Source organism: Hemitrygon akajei, chromosome 3 (genome assembly GCF_048418815.1).
Source record: "Hemitrygon akajei chromosome 3, sHemAka1.3, whole genome shotgun sequence".
NCBI lineage: Eukaryota > Metazoa > Chordata > Chondrichthyes > Myliobatiformes > Dasyatidae > Hemitrygon > Hemitrygon akajei.
This window is the reverse complement of record NC_133126.1, coordinates 87,690,083-87,708,310: the sequence shown is the minus strand read 5'-3', so window position 1 is coordinate 87,708,310 and position 18,228 is coordinate 87,690,083. Positions and strand designations below refer to the sequence as shown.

Below are 18,228 nucleotides of genomic sequence, written 5' to 3'. Positions count from 1 at the left end.
ATTCTCACCTAACCCCGAGATTCTACCACAAATTATACACTGGGGGAAATGAAACCACCAATCTGCATGTCCTTGAGATGTGACAAGATACCAAGCAGTCAGAGGAAAGCCAAAGGGACAATGTGTAAACTTCAGCAGGGGTCAGGATGAAACCAAGTTCTCCTACAATATCACTATTAGCTGTGTCACTGTACTCCCCTTAAATTACATAGAACTATCTGTTAATATTGTTTCCTTTGCAAATGATCCACCTCATGTCCTATGGAACAACAGTAACAACACTGCCAAAGTACTTCATTAGCAGTAGAGCTCTTTAGGCTAGGAGAGAACATAGAACAACAGAGTACAGTACAGGCCCTTCATTCCACAATGCTGTACTGACCTTTTGACCTCCTCCAAGAACAATCTAATCTCTCCTTCCCACACAGCTTTCCATGTTTCTTTCATCCATGTGCCCATCTAAGGGTCTCTTAAAATGTCCCCAGTCTATCTGCCTCTAACACCAACCCCTCAGAGAATTCAATTCACTCTCTGTAAATCTGGCTTTCCACCTTCTACCTTCCACCAAGTACCTTCACATTATGCCCTCTCATATTGGGATATACTGGGCCACTGGCTCTGCACTCGTATCATCTTACACATCTCTATGAAGTCACCTCATTGTCCTTCACTCCAAAGAGAAAAGCCACAGCTCACTCAAACTTTACTCATGCTGTATTCTCTAATCCAGGCAGCATCCTGGTAAACCTCCTCTGCACCCTCCCTAAAGCATCTATATCCTTCCTATTATGACACGACCAGAACTGAACATAATACTCCAAGTGTGGTCTTGCCAGGGTTTTATAGAGCTGCAACATCACCTCCGGCTCTTGAACTCAATCCCTCAACTGTTCATCAGAGCGTTCATCCCTCAACATCATCCACCTTCTCAACAACCCTATCAACTTTGAGGGATCTTTGGACATGGACTACAGAATCCCTCTGTTCCTCCACACTGATAAGAATCCTGCTATTAACCTGGAAGCTCAACGTTCCAAAGGGTATCACTTCACACTAGCCCTCCATCTGCCACTTTCCAGCCCAGCTCTGCATCCTATCAATGTCCCATTATAAATTACAACAAACTTCTACACTACTGTTTGTGTCACCTGCTATTTCCTCATCCAAATCATTTATAAAAGTCACAAAGAACAGGGGTCCCAGAACAGATCCCCATAGAACACCACTAGTCACGGACCTCCAGACTCAATCTCCTATTATCCTCTGCCTTCTGTGGGCAAGCCATTTCCGAATCCATGCAGCCAAGTTTCCCCAGATCCCACACCTCCTGACTCTCTAAATGAGCCTACCCTGGGGAATCTTGTCAAACACCTTACTAAAACTGCTCTAGTTTCATCAGTTTATTTTGTCACTTCCCCAAAGGGATCAATCAGGCTTGTGAGGCACAACCTGTCCCTCACAAACCCACACTGGCCATCCCTAATCAGACTACGCTTCTCCAAATGCTCATAAATCCTCTTCCTAAGAATCCTCTCCAATAGTTTTCCCACTACGGATGAGAATCGCTGGTCTATAATTCCCAGGATTATCCCTAATACAAATCTTGAACAAAGGAATAACATTTGCCAACCTCCAATCATCTGGAACTACCCCTGTGGTTAGAAAGGACACAAAGATCATCACCAAAGGTATAGCAATCACTTCCCTCTCTTCCGGCAATAACCTGGAATATATCACATCTAGCACGGGAACTTAATCTATCCTAATGCTTTTCAAAGGTTCCCGCACATCCTCTTTCTTAATATCGATATATGCCAGCGTATTAGTCTGTTCTATGTCAACCTCACATTTGTCATGGTCCCTCTCACTGGTGAATATTCAATAAGGAACTCCATTACCTCTTCTGACTCCAGGCACACTTCCACTTTTATCCCTGACTAGTCCTATCCTCTCTTTAGTCTTCCTCCTGTTCTTTACACACGAGGAGAATGCCCCGGGGTTTTCCTTAATCCTGCTCAACAAGGTCCTCTCACGTTCTCTCCTATCTCTTCTGAGTCCCTTCCTAAACGTCCTGACTTTAGAATGTCCTCTTCTCTAATTGGCCCGTACACAAATTGTGTCAGGAATATTTTCCGGGCACACTTAACAAACTCTGCCCCATCCAAACCTTTTGCACTAAAGAGGTGCCAATAATGTTAGGGATGTTCATGACAACACCCCTCTTATTTCTGAACCTTTCCAAGAACTCACGATTAATCTGCTCCTCAGTGTCACTGCTACTTTTGGGGAGTCTATGAATTCTCCAAATACAGTGATTGCTCCCTTCCTGTTTCTGACTTCCACCCACACTGACTCAGAGACAACTCCTCCCTTCCTGCAGCTGTGATACTATCACTGTTTAGCAATGGCTCTCTCTCCCTGTCCATATTGAAACATATGCACCCCATAAAGGTGCTATATAAATTCCTTGATCATATCCTATTCTCATCACAAAACAGCAGTGATTCCAGCCCTCTGGGATTAACCTCTCCCTATTTCCCAGTATCCTACAATTTATTCTCTCATTCCCTTTTCATTTATTTTAGCATCAACCTACACTAATGAGCAATTCACAGAGGCCAATTAATCCACATGCAAGTCTTAATGATATCCAAATGAAGACTGTGTGGTCACAGAGTGAACATGCCAACTCCACATACACAGCACCAGAACTCACATTCAAAACTGCGTGCGGCAGCACTGACACTAACAGCACCTGTTAGTGTAAATCCTGTTCCTTCTTTATATTACTCATAACCTTTTCAGATATATAAAGAGTAGTAGAGAGGCGAGAGTGGATACTGGGCTGCTGGAAAATGATGCTGGAGAGGTATTAATGGGGTACAAAGAAATGGCGGACAAACTTAATTATTTTGTGTCAGTCTTCACTGTTGAAGACACTAGCAGTATGCCAGAAATTCAAGAGTGTCAGGGGGCAGAAGTGAGTGTGGTTGCTATTAAAAAGGAAAAGGAACTTGAGAAGCTGAACGGTCTGAAAGTGGTAAGTTACTTGGACCAGATGGACTGCACCCCAGGGCTCTGAAAGAGCTTTCTGAAGAGATTGTGGGGGCTTTAATAATGATCTTTGAAGCTTCACTAGATTCGGGAATTGTTCTGGAGGGCTGGAAAATTGCAAATGTCACTTCACTCTTCAAGAAGGGAGGGAGGCAGAATTTATAGGCCAGTTAGCCTGACTTCAGTAGTTGGGAAGAGGTTTCAAGGTACCTGGAGGCACATGATAAAACAGGTCAAAGTCAGTATGGTTACTTTAAGGGCAATCTTGCCTGACAAATCGATTGGAATACTCTGATGAAATAACAAGCACAGTAGACAAGGGAAGTCAGTGTTGTGACTGCTTCTTTTCACATTATATGAGTGATGGAATATCCGGCATTGTGGCCAAGTTTACAGTCGAGACAATGGTAGGTGGCAGGGCAGGTAGTGCTGAGGAAACAGGGAGTCTGCAGAAGGACTTGGACAGATCGGGAGAATGGGCAAAGAAGTGGCAGCATAGGGAAGTGTACGGTCATGCACTTTTAAAGAAGAAATAAAGGTGTAGACAATCTTCTAACTGGGGAGAAAATTCAAAAATTAAAGATGCAAAGGGACTTGGGTGTCATTATGCAAGATTCCCTAAAGATTAACTTGCAGGTTGAGCTGTTGGTAAGGAATGCTGGTAAGCAAATGTCATGTCAGCATTCATTTCAAGAGGACAAGAATATAAGACAATAAGACCATAAAATATAGGAGCAGAATTAGACCATTTTCCCCATTGAGTCTGCTCCGTCATTTTATCATGGCTGATTCATTCCCCTCTCAGCACCAATCCCTTGACCTCACCAGCTTTTTCTCCTCCACCATCAGATTTCTGAATGTACACTACCTCACTATACATTTCTCTTTTTGCACTACTTATTTAATATTTAATATTCCTTATTGTAGCATATAGCTTTTTATTATCATGTTTTTCAATGTACTGCTTTTGCAAAACAGCCAATTCCATCACATATGCCAGTGATGTTAAACCTGAATCTGATTCTGATAATGCTGTTTGGAAGTTCCTGATGATTTCATGGCAGCTTCTCCAGCTGTCCATTGGGTGGCACTGTGGAGCAGTTTTTAAATATATAAATCAGATCTTATAACCTGCCATCACCCACAGCTTCTGAAACACAAGAGATTCTGCAGATATTGGAGATCTTGAGCAACATGCCCTACATGTTGGAGGGACTCAGCATGTCAGGCAGCATCTGTGGAAGGGAGTAAACAGTCAGCTGTTTACCTTTCTGATAAAGGGTCTTGGCCCGAAGCATTAACTGTTCATTTCCCTCCATAGAGGCTGCCTGACTTGCAGAGTTCCTCCAGCAATTTTTGTGTATCTCTATTCCAGCATCTCCAATCTTTCTGTGTCATTCAAATTTGTCTTTTTGTTTGTTTGTCATTGTATAATTGACATTCTCTGAAACAAGCCAATAAATTTAAATAATCCATCCAATTTATTTTTGTAGAACCAGAATATGTCAAAGTAAAAGCTGAGTTTAAATGTGGTTAATAACTAGATCTTTCAGACTCTCAATCATCTGCATACTCTTTTCCAATTTTTCCAAAATTCAGTCCATTAATTTTATTTCCAAGTGAGTTTATTTGCAAAAATACTCTTGGGTAATTTTGCTTTTCTTTATTCAAGAACTACACAAATCTTTCCTGTGTGGATTGTGTTCAGATGAAGCATTCGGAATTGGGGTCAAGGTTATAGGAGAAATGGGAAAAAAGGAGAGGAGATAAACTACACCTCAGCCCTGGTCTGATCGAATGGCTCACGGAATGAGTAACTGCTCCTTTCTGGAATTCCTTTCAGATTCGGCTGACTCAGTGCCTCACAGCTCCTGTGATCTTGGTTCAGCTCTGACCTCAGTTGCTGCTTGTGGGGAGTTTACTTGCTCTCTCTGTGACCATGTGTGTTTCCTCTGGGTGCTCTGATTTCCTCTCACATCCCAAAGGCCGGTACATCAGCTGGCTGCTGTGTAGGTGGGTGGTAGGAAAATTAAGGTGGAATGGATGGAAACGAGAGAGAGAAAATCGGTTGCAGGGCAATAAGTGAGGGGATGTTCTGAGAGCCAGATTTGACTGGAGTGGCTGAATAGCCTCCTTCTCTGACGCAATAAAGTAAAAGCATAAAAGCTTTGTTACAGCACAAAATATGAAGCTTTAATGTTTTTCAGGTAACTTATTTGATTTCAGAAACTTGACGTCATAATGACTGAATCTGAAATGAAAACAGAAAATGCCATCTGACCTTCTATGCATTTCCATTGTGATCAGCTTTGTTTCTGACATGAAGCCCAGGATCTTGTTTCACAATTAAATATAGCCCACTTCCTTTGGTCAAGAGGCTGTGGACTGAAGTCCTGCTTAGAAGCATTCAGCATATATTCTGGACAAACTTTACAGGTGCAGAACCAAAGGAACAGATGTCACATTAGGATGAATGGTTAAACTGCTTTTCTACATGTCTTCTAGTCTACCAGATGTCCATACTAATTTCAACTTTAAATAAAAATCATACCTCCCATATCCAAATTTCCATTTCTTCCCATTGCCCTGTTATGAAGGATGAAATGGAATTAGAAATAGTTTATTATTGTGACCAGCACTGAATTACAAAGAAGCTTGTCTTATATACTGTTCATACAGATCAAATCATTACACTGTGCATTGAGGTAGAATGAGGTAAAACAATAACAATGCAGAATAAAGGGTAACAGCTACAGAAAAGCACAAGTGCAGGTAAATTTTAAGGAGCAAGTTTATTACAAGATACATTGTGAGGTAAAGAGTCCATTTTATCATACTGGTGAACTACTAAATAGTCTTATAATAGCCTTGACCCTGTGGGTATGTGCTTTCAGGCTTTTGTATTTTCTGCCCAATGGAAGAGAAGAGGAGAGAGATTATCTGGGGTAGGTGGGATTGTAGATTATGCTGGCTATTTTACTGAGGCAGCGAGAAGGATAGATGTGCTTCCTGGCTCTTGTGTTAGACATCCTGTAATGAAATGCAGCCACCTATTTTGCAACATCAATCCTCCATGAAACCTGCAAACCCTGTCAGCCTGCCGTCCACTCTGTCACTCCTCTTTGTAAATGCTCTAATCAAGCCACCATTGTAACTGAGCTCAAGTCAACCTTTGAGCTGTTTCCTCATCCGCAATCAAACCAGGGAGATGGACAACAACACAGGTGCTGCATTTATATAGCATCCCATTTTTTTTCCAGAGTGAAATGCTCTAAGCTGCATCACGGAAGCTTTACCAGTCAAAATGTGACCCCAGGAAGCATGGAGATATTAGGATTGGTGAATAGAAACAAAGAGTCACAGACAGTCAGACGGAACTGAAACAAGCCCTCTGGTCCAATTTGTCCAAGGTTCAAGTGCAAAGTGCCTAACTAAAGTAGTCCTATCTGGGTATCTTTGGCCTATTCCTGTCAAATTGTACCTGCCTCTACTACTTCTTCTGGCAGCTCATACCACAAATACACCACCTCCTGGATGAAAAAAACTTGATCCTCAGATCTTTCCCCATTCATCAAAAACCTTTGCCTTCTAGCTTTAGACTCACCCACCCTGGGAAAAGAAGACAATCTACCTCCTTTCCTTTATAATATCCTTTGTGATATTATAAACTTCCCTAAGATGTAAGTCTGGTTACATTAAGGAGCATCTTTCTGGAGAGGAGAACTTTATGGAGGAAAGTTTGAAGGATCATTCACAAACAGCTGAAGATACAGTGACAGCTGATTATGAAGTAACTAAAAGCGGGGAGTTAGTCATGGAGAGCAGAGAGGATTTGATGGGCTCTAAGGTTACAAAATGTCCCTTAGACTGTGAGGAATGAGATAGCAGAGGGTACAACCAGGAAGAGTTGGACACACGAGTCTTGACTTGCTGACTGCTCTCAGCTTTTTCTATTTTTATTTCAGATTTCTAGCATCTGAAGTTTAGCTTTTGATTTTCATTCACTGAGGTCATAAGGAAATTTGAAAATTTGGATGTGAATTTTGAATTCAAGGGGCTGATGGAATAGGTCTTTATGTAACAACTGCTGAGTGATGACTGAGCAGGAATTTGCGTAAAGTAGGACAGACACAGCACTCGCCTGAAGATAAAGAAGTATCTGTTCCTTAGAAAAAAACAAAAGCACTTCACAAGAACTGAAGACCGTGAATTCACTTGGGATGTAGTGCTGTGAGAAAGTTTTCGGCACACATATATATACAAAAAAACATACACATATATAGCTAGGGTGCCTAAGACTTTTTCAGAGTACTGTATTCGTCAACATAGAGTGGAGAGCGAGTTTGTAAATCTGGTGGGAGTTAAGGATGTCGGGAATGGTGAGGATGGAGTGCCGAGGGAGGTTGTTTATCCCACCTTGTTCAAGAGCCTGGTGATGGAGGGGAAATAACTATTCCTGAACCTGGTGATGCGAGTTTTGAGTCTCCTGTACCTTCTTCCTGATAGCAGCAGCAAGAAGAGAGCATGGCCTGACTTCAGCCTTTCTAACACACACCTACACTGCCACGTAAAATGGTTTTCTTTTTATTTACATCCAGTTGTCATCCCTCAGCCTGTGATGGGTCCTATTCTACCCCCTCTACACTAACAATTGTGTGGCCAGATTCTGCTCTACCTTCTTCTACAAGTTTGCTGATGATACCACCGTAGTGGGGTGCATCTCAAATAATGATGAGTCGGAGTACAGAAGGGGACAAGAGAGCCTAGTGACAAGAACCATTCCCTCATGTCAACAAAGCAAATGAGCTGCTCATTGACTTCAGGAAGAGAGAGAAGCATTAGAGAACAAGCTCTTGTTTATATTAGTGCTGTCGACGTTGAGTGGTTGAGACTTTCAAGTTCCTAGGAGTGAACATCAGCAATAACCTGTGCTGATCGAACAGCATTGATACCAGAGCCAAGAAAGCTCACCAGCAGGAAGCTAAAGAAACTTGTCATGTCCTTTTTGCCACTCATCAGTCTATATTGATGTTTTATCTCTCTATCTATTTGTTTGTTTGTTTGTTTATAGAATGGCTTGGTATGGCAAATGCTCTGCCGCGACCACAAGAACCTGCAGAGAGATGTGGACAGAATTCAACACATCATGGAAACTATCCTCCCCTCCATGGACTCAGTCTTCGCTTCCTACTGCCTTGGTAAAGCAGCCAACATAATCAAAGACCCCTTCCATCCCACTCCCCCTCTCCCATCAGGCAGAAGATACAAAAGCCTGAAAGCTCATTCCACAAGGTTCAAGGAGAGCTTCTGTCTTCCTGTTAAAAGATTGTTGATGATGCCCTTTGACAACAAGATTGACTCTTCACCTCACAATCTACCTTGTTTTGGCCAAGCGCCTTACTGTCTACCTGCACTGTTCACTGTAACTTTAACTCTTTACTTTGGACTCTGTTGTATTACGTTGTTCTACCTCAATGCACTGTTGTAATAAATTTATTTCTATAAACAGCATGCAAGAGAAGATTTTCACTGTACCTCAGTACATATGACCAATAAACTAATTTACCAATTTGCTAACTGTGGCATTTCTTACTTTTGGTTACTGTACAATGCCAACTGGAATAAACAGTTAAAATAAGCTGTTTGGTGGACTTACTGCCGATTATTTCAACACTTGGGCTTTTGTGAAGGACAACGTCCTCAGTCATTGCTACAGAACTCTCCCTGCTCCATCACTTTGAACAGTTCACCTGACTTTGAATCACAGTAAGCAATCTTCCCTCTGCCTCAGGTTGTGCAAAGTTCAAGGTAAATGTATTATCAAAGTACACCGAATACAACCCTGAGATTTATTTTCTTGAGGGCATACTCAATATGTCCATAGAATAATAGCCATAACAGAATCAATGAAAGACCACACCAACTTGGTTGTTCAACCAATGTGCAAAAGACAAAAAACTGTGCAAATACAAAAAGCAAGAAATAATAATAATAACACATAAATATCGAGAAATGAGCTGACGAGTCCTTGAAAGTGAGTCCATTGGTCATCGGTGTGTTCCAATGATGGAGCAAGTGAAATAATCCCCTTTGGTTCAAGAACCTGATGGTTGAGGTGTAGTAATTTCCTGATGGCAGCAGCGAAATGAGAGCAAGACTCTGCCTGTGAGGGTCCATAATGGCGGATGCTGCTTTCCTGCAACAGCATTTCATGTAGATGTGCTCAATGGTGGGGAGGGTTTTAGCCGTGTTGGACTGGGCTGTATCCATTACTTTTCATAGGATTTTCCATTCAAGGGCATTGGTGTTTCAATACCAGGCAATGATGCAGCCAGTTAATGCACTCTCCACTACACATCTATAGAAGTTTGCCAAGCTTGTAGATGTCATGCTGAATCTTCACAAAAATCAAAGTAGAGGTGCTGATATTTCTCTTCACAACTGCACTTAAATGCTGGGCCCAGGACAGGTCCTCCGAAATAACAACACCAAGGAACATTCATGGAGATCTCTTCATCTGACCTGCTCCCCAGAACCATATGGCCTCATCTCCAGACATACACAGCCTGCATCTCACTCTTCACCTGTGGTTGTGACAAGAACCAGTTCCTTTGCAAGGAAACGCAGTAGGAAGGATGCCCATGTACTTTTTGTCCCTGCTTACACATTCAATAACTGGCACATGCTCTGTTTAGGCTTTTTGCTGGACTTCCACAGAATTAACAAGTCAAGGGCTGGGTATCTTGTGGTGAGTGACTCCTTGATACCCCAGAGCTAATCCGTCACCTACAAGGCACAAGGCTTGATGAATACACCTCACCTGCCAAAGAGAGTACAGATTTCAAGAAGCTCAGAACTATCCAGGTCAAAGTAGTCTGCTTGCTTGGCACCTACCAAGCATTTCCCCCACCACTGCCCTACAGTGTGTACCACCTGAAAGGGTACCACAGCTGCCTGTCCTGCTGAGTTCCACCAGCACTTTGTGTGTGTTCCTCCAAAAATAAGTGAGTAAATTATAAAAGCATCCTCAGTACTGCAGAAGGCAGAGCATTTTGTTGGCTCATGGCTTTGAGGGTGACTCAGTCTGTTGTGGCTCTCGTAGGCTGAGTCTTTCCTACTGGTTAATGGAGTCAGATTGCAGCCTCTATCAACAGCTGGCAGTGAAGATGGACATCATTAGTACAGGCTTTTGTTGTGAACATCTATCACAACTTGATTCCTCCAGGTGATCCTGAACTATCCAGTCATCATCAGCAGTCCCTCGTGGTGGCCAGTGCACTCCCTTCTCGTGTCTTTGGGGCACGTACAACACACTTTAAAAATAAAGACAGATGATGAATCTGGAAGGCGTCAAACCACTTCGAGTTCACCTCTGTGGCTCTGCTGTCGTCTGCTCAATGAAATCCATTCGGCTGTCCTTGACAGAAGCAATCCTTTACCCCCTCAGCTTTGTTCTGATGCAGATTGCCCTGTTCATGCCAGCTCTCTGAAGAAGCCCCCCTGTTACTCTCACTCTCCTGCCCCTTCCCATCACCTCTGTACGTCATTCAGATCCAGCCTATTCAGATCCAACCTGCTCCCGCCACAGCCTTTGGAATAGAGTTCTTACATTTCAAACATCAGGTCACCCAGGCTAGAAGCAGGCCTTGTGCTTCTGCACCAACCATTGCAGCATCCACGTACACTCCTCCCATTTTACTCTCTCACCCCTTATCAACACTCCCCCTGATTTCCCCTGCACTGGGGCAATTCACTGACACCTAACCAAGAAGCCGCAGAGCTCAGCAATGAACGCAGGTTGTGAAGCTGTGTTACTAACCACATGTCACAAATCACTGGCTTTATATCCATGTCATCTCGTACTCAACCCTCCTTCCTTGCTTCCATTCATCGTGGATCGATTTCAGTATCACTCTCACATGGAGAACTGCCCAAGTGTATCTGGGTCCCTTTGAAGCAGGAAGGCTCACTGTAAACTGTCAATGAAAATGGAGAAAACAACACGTTTGCTGGAAATCTGAAAGAAAAAGAGAAACTATTGGGAACACTGAGCAGGCCTGGAAAGACAAACAGCTGCTACTTCAGATCAGAGACCAGAGACCTTTGTTAGATCAGAGGACGTTTCTAACCTATATGACTTGATGTTCAAAATTTAAAAAGCTACAGGCCTGAAGCATTAACTGCTCCTCCTTCCACAGATTATGTCTACTTACTGATCATTCTCCAGTATTTCCTGTTTACGTCTCAGCAAACAGTCAGTTTGCTTTGAACTACCTCAGCAGAGTGCTCAGAATGATTAGTTTGTTAGCTTTGGAAGGTTTCAACCGGATCGGAACTCTGTAGCTTCACAACATCCACCGGCCCTGTCAGAGATCACATCAACTGGTGCACTTACTGCTGGGAGCTGAGTTAGCTGGCTCAGCCAAGGCAGCAGTCGAGGCTGGAGCCTCTTGACCAGGGAGAGGAAGAGTTAAGAGAGGTTGTTATTATAAGATGATCCTTGCTAGGATATGGCTGGCTTGGAACTAGAGCCAAGAATCCAGTACCATAAGTTCTGTGTGGAGCTGAAAATGGGAAACTAGGCTGCTGACAGTGCATCTCATAAGATATTTATTTATTAATTGAGATACAGCATGGAAAAGGCCCTTCCGGACCTTCGAGCCACACTGCCCAACAACCCCCTGAATTTAACCCTAACCTAATCACAGGACAATGTACAATGCCTAATTAACCTACCAACCAGTACGTCTTTGGAGTACGTGAGGAAACCCATGCGGTCACGGGGAGAATGTACACACTGCTTACAGACAACAGCAAGAATTGAGGCTGGGTTGCTGATACTGTAAAGCGTTGTGCTACCATTATGCTACTGCGCTGGCCCAGCAGCTCTTCAATCTTATGTGGTAATGCACAGAACAGTACAGAACAGGAAAGGCCCTTCAGCCCACGATGCCCGTGCTGAACATGATGCCAAATTAACCTAATCCTTTCTGCTTATAATCCCTCCATTCTCTGTATATACATGTGTGAATCTAAAATCTATTTGAATACCCTTAATGTGTATGCTTCCACCAAAACACCAGGCAGGGTGTGTGTAAAAAAAATGCCCAGCACACCCCTTTTAAACTTTCCCTCTCTCACCTTAAAGCTAAGCCCTCTAGTATTCAACATGTCTACCCTTGGGAAAACATGTTGGCTGTCTACCTATCTATGCCTCTTGTGAGTTTATTCAAATTCAGATTCAGTTTATTGTCATTTATAAACCACAAATACAATGCAGTTAAAAAATGAGACAACGTTTATAAACTTCTATCAAGTTTCCCATCAATCTCTAACACTTCAGACAACAGAACCCAAGTGCTCCAACCTCTCCTTACAGCTAATGCCCCAGAATTCCGGTGAAAACCCTTCTGCAGCCTCTGAAAAGCCTCCACATTCTTCCCGTAATTGTGCATAATACTCCAAGTGCAGCCAAGCCAAGTTTTCTACAAGTGCATCATGAATTCTTGACTGTCACACTCTAGCAATGAAGTAAGCATGCCAATGTACCTTGTTTGTCACACTGTTTATTTGTCTTGCCACTTTCCGGGAGTTATGGACCCAAGATTCCTCTGCACATCAATACTGTTAAAGTCTCCCCACCCCTATGCTTTTTCCCTTACATGTGACATACCAAAGTGCAACACCTCACATTGCCCAGTTTAAACTCCATTGCTTATGGGTTCAGATCTCTAAAAAGGACTTAGTCATTTATCTGACTCAAGAGATTATGTTACCATGTTTATAAACAGCTCATATCAATGGAGATGGGACAGTTTACCAGAAGTGGCTCCCATGATGAAGTTAATTTGAAGACTACAAATCAAATTTAACTTGATTTCCAGTGCAAGAAAGGAGAGTATTGTCATTGAGGTTGAGGATTCAACAACATTGGACTGATCTGCATTAGGACTGCAGTTAATATCTCTGCAAAACATAAGACAGCTCATCGTAGAGTGCCCCCATTAGATATTTGCATCTGTTTCAATCAACTTTCCTTGTCATCTAGCTAGCTGCTAATCTGGAATGAGGCAACAGTTCGGCAGGCATGCTGCTGCAGATTTATTCCATCAGATTCCACTTCGAACCAAATCAAATGAGTTTTTCTTTTGAGATGAAAGAATGATTAGTTAATTGTGCTTGGAAATGAAATTCGACAACATTTTTGTATCCCAATCCCACGAACAGTGGGAACCAGCATCTCTTACTGATCCAAGGGTTTGGCAGAAATTTTCTGTGTATTTCTGTTCTTCTTCCCTTTATATACTTCCTTAAAACAATTTGATGCCCTCGAGGTTTAAGATGTCCCACGGCCCGCAACAGACAGATGTCAAAGTAAGGAAGCAGATAATAGGAAGAGAGAGTTAAACCTTGAAGTGAATGAGATCCTGAAAGGAGAGCAGAAAGAAGGGGAGATGAGAGCAGTTTTGGGAGAGGAGTCCAGGGTTTGGGGCTGGGGCAGCTAAAGTAACACCTGGACATGGTGAGCGAGAGGATGCATGAGCAAACTGAATTAGTAAATCTGACTGCACCGACCTATGATATTTTATTTCACGGAGATACACTGTGGTGTAGGCCCTTCCAGCCCTTCGAGCCATGCCACCCAACCACACCCAATTTAACCCTAGCCTAATCATGGGACACTTTACTATGACCAATGACCCTACCAACTGGTAGGTCTTTGGACGAGGGGAAGAAACTGAAGTACCCGGAAGAAACCCATGTGGTTATGGCTGGAAAGAAGGGCGTAAAGAAGGGAGAGACTATTAATGCATTAAATGTGAGGACAAGTGATTTACATTGAAGGCTAGAAGCAAATAGACAGGCTTTATGAGCAAGATATATTAAAGCTTACAAGCTCATGATAAAATAGGGCTATGAGATTATTGACAGTCTAGATCAATGTGGGGGGGGGGGCTGATAAGAAAGATGGGTAAATGAGTGCTAATTAGCTGATGCAAATTAACACTACTGATTAAACCATGATGAATGGAATGCATTAATAAAGTAACAGTTGATGATACAAATTAGTTGACTGGCAGAGATTGCCTGATTGTTAAGTACACTTGCCACGTCCATTTTTTTGCCCTACCTTTTCGTCAGTGATTTCTGCCTCTTCTCTTCATGTTGGACTTCTGCTTTTAAAAAGCCTCTGCTACACACTGTGGGTAAGTCAGTAAGTATTGATTGTCTAGACACAGCAGCTAGACAGCTTATAATCACGTCCAATGCATTCTCACCCTTATACTCAGACTAATAGTGATTGGACGGGGTTTGAGTGTGGCGAACCAAACTGTGCTATGGTTTGTAGCTGGGAGACAGCGACTGATGAACTGGGAAGCAGCTACACAGGGACAAAATGCTAACAGAGTTTCAGAGATTGTTATTTGGACAGGAGATATTGCAATAGGTCATATTATACACAGAGTGGCTGGACAATGGGATAGAGGCTGCTGTGCTTGAATAATCTGTTGTCCACAATACACAACACACCAAGATGTTTGTGATGTGACCTGTTGTGTTAAAGTTCACTTTGTTTTGTTTATCCATTTTTTCCCAGCCGCATAAAGCTCGTGAAGCACTTACAGAGTTGGAGACAGATGCTGAAAATCAGACTTTCATCTGGGATCTGGTTATCTGTTTATTCAGTTCCGACAAAAGGTCATCGACCTGAAATATTCACTCTATTTCTCTTTCCACAGATGCTGGCTGACCTACTAAATACTTACAGCATCTTCTATTTCAGATTTTCACCAGTCTTGATTTTAACCTAGGATTGCTCTGTTACAAGGACAGGGTTTAATGCAATTTATTTTGCATCATTGCCGTAACTTACACATCTATTTTACATGTAATGTCCTGGTTAAGAACATATTTTAATTATATTTCGACTGCTATGAGGCATTTTTATTTTAGTATTTTTTCTGCAAAAGCAGTGGGTCCTGTTAGTTACGTGTCATAGACTAGTGTCGACTTTGGCTGAAGACAAGGAGCCACATGCCCGATTTGGGAATGTTGCGTCAGCCAATCAGGTTTTTTTGGTTACATGTTGTAACATTCTGCCCAGTGGGCTGCTATGGAAGATTCGAGAGAGCTGGGTAGGATCAGATTTCTGAAGGACAGTAGTCTGGTTTGGGGACTTTTGTGAGGAGGTGCGGAGAAGAGTACAAGGGAAGATGCTTGGAGGATCCCAGAGGAAGGAGAAACCCTGTTGCAAGGAGTGCTTTGTGCAGATGAATAGTTCCAAGGAGGATGCGTCAAAACTTCTGAGTTAGCCAGTTTGTTCATGACATTCTTCTAAGGAAGTTTGACCTTTGGCTGGTGATGTGAGTTCAGCGCCGTGAGTAAAGCAATACGCCCAACTACTACAGAAACGAGCCCCAATGTTTATGTGCACTGGTTTGATTGTGATGGGCCCTTTTTCTTTATTTTTTTTGTTAGATGTTTGTTAAAGTTGAAATATTGGTAAATATACTTCCACTTTAATTGTATGCCACTGTACGATGTGTTATTTCCTGGTGAACAATAGCTTTGCACGGGGCAGCATTTACACAGCATTCAACATAACTTTAGTTCTTTCATCGAAACATTCGACTTTCCTCGTTTGGTTGAATCTGAATTATGCTGATTCTAGACATGTGTTGCCTATTGAAAATGGCCTTCTCACTGGTGAGTCACGTGGTTGTTAGCAGTGTTAGCCAATTTTGTTACGAGAGACAGTGAGAGGGTTACACACAGTTTACAATACACAATAGAATAATATGAGCTGACAGACACTTGAAAGTGATGAGGTAATTGGTTATGTCCCTCGCTGAGCTCTGTGTCTCTATTATGCAATTAAATACTAATAGACTTGGGGCTAGTTTGAAGATCTGTGGATTGTCAGGTTAGTGCAACATCAGGATCTTCCTATCTTCTTTACTATATAGTGTCTATTATTCCAACTGGGATGATTTGAACTGTTATATTGGAAATGCAAGAGGAATGAATTTGATCTGAGTGTTGGGAATTTATTTGCTTAGACTTATAATGGCCCAGGTAACAATGTGACACTGAACTACCATTCACCAATCACCCATTCTAAATTTGTTAATTGTAGAGTTTTATAACCAATTTAAAGAGAAACAAGCTGGGTCTATAATATATGTGGATACCTATTGTCCATGTAACTTTGTAAGTGAGAATTCATCTTTCCAACTCTTCCATGCATCGTTCTATGTTTATGCTCATTGGAAGTAATGTAGACAGAAAGCAGTCTTTTAATGTTCCAAAGTTCAAAGTAAATTTATTACCTAAGTACGTATATGTCACCACATACAACCCTGAGATTCTTTCTTTTGCGGGCCTACTCAGTAAATCCAATAACCATAATAGAGGTTTTATAACCTCTTTTTCCCTTATTCGGGAGAGAGAGAGCCTGTGGTATGTTGAATTACCAGATGAATGAGTAGTCCTTAGGATACTGTAAGTCTGCGTCATTATTGATGCTTTGCTGCATGCTTGAGTGCTTGGTGGAGGGTGCTGATGTTTTTTTGATGGTCGGGGAGGGGGTTTGGTGCTTTACTGCTGCTTGTGCTTGGGTGGGGGGAGCTGGGGGAGGCCTTAGGGTTCTAATATTTAATTGTCATTCATTCTTTGGGGCACTCCTCTGTTTTTGTGGATGTTTGCGAAGAAAAAGAATTTCAGGATGTATATTGTATACATTTCTCTAACATTACATGTACCTATTGAAACAATGAAGATCACACCTACCAGTGTGCAAAAGACAACAAACTGTGCAAATGCAAAGAATGACAAAAAGAAATAATAATTATAACTAAATAAGCAATAAATATTGAAAACATGAGATGAAGAATCATTGAAAGTGAGTTCATAGCTTGTGGAGACAATTCAGTGATGGGGCAGTGAATTTAAGTGAAGTTATCCCCACTGGTTCAAGAGCCTGATGGTTGAGGGGTAATAACAGTTCCTGAATCTGGTGGTGTAGGTCCTGACACTCCTGTACGTTCTTCCTGTTGGCAGCAGCTTGGGTGGTGGGGATCTGTGGAACAGTATGTTCCAAGCCTACACTGGGATCACTCCCCAACTTTTCCAGTGCTACATCAACAGCTGCATTGGTGCTGCTTCCTGTGCCCATACTCAGCTCATCGACTTCGTCAACCTAGCCTCCAACCTCCCCTCTGCCCTCAAATTTACCTAGTCCATTTCAAACACCCTTCTCCCCTTTCTCAATCTCTCTGTCTCCATCTCTGATATCCACCAATATCTTTTATAAACCCACTGACTCTCACAGCTACCTGGACCACCCTGTTAGTCATAAAAACGCCATCCCCTTCTCTCAATTCCTCTGTCTCCGCAGCATCTTCTTGCAGGATGAGGCTTTTCATTCAGAACTAAGGAGATCTTAGTGACTATGTGACTCCCTTGTCTATTTCTCTCTCCCCACTGATCTCCCTCCTGGCACTTATCCTTGCAAGCAGAACAAGTGCTACGCCTGCTCCGACACCTCCTCCCTCACTATCATTCAGGGCCCCAAACAGTCTTTCCAAGTGAGGTGACACTTCACCTGCGAGTCTGTTGGGCTCATCTACTGTACCTGGTGCTCCTGGTGTGGCCTCCTGTATATCGGTGACACCCAACACAGATTGGGAGACCATTTCACCGAGCACCTATGCTCTGTCCGCCTAAGAAAGCGGGATCTCCCAATGGCCACCCATTTTAATTCCACTTCCCATTCCCATTCCAACATGTCAGTCCATGGCCTCCTCTGCTGTTGTGATGAGGCCACACTCAGGTTTCTGAACTTCTGGTAATGCCCCCACCCCTCCTCTCCTTCATTATTCTCCATTCCCTTTTCTCTCTCTCACCTCATCTCCTTGCCTGCCCTTCACCTCCCTCTGGTGTTCCTCTCCCTTTTCTTTCTTCCATGGACTTCTGCCCCCTCCTATCCGATTCCCCTTTCTCCAGCCCTGTATCTCTTTCACCAATAAACTTCCCAGCTCTTTACTTCACCCCTCCCACCTATCCCAGTTTCACCTATCACCTTGTGTTTCTTCCACCCCTACCCCACTTTCTTACTCTGACTCCTCTTCTTCTTTCCAGTCCTGCTGAAGGGTCTTGGCCTAAAATGTCGAG

General features: G+C 42.7%; 1 protein-coding gene across 3 annotated transcripts in view; it reads right to left on the bottom strand.

Moving 5' to 3' along the window:
• LOC140725179 (transmembrane protein 121) overlaps positions 1-18,228 on the bottom strand; it is a 124,450-nt gene that overhangs the window by 79,629 nt on the left and 26,593 nt on the right. The window lies entirely within an intron of this gene.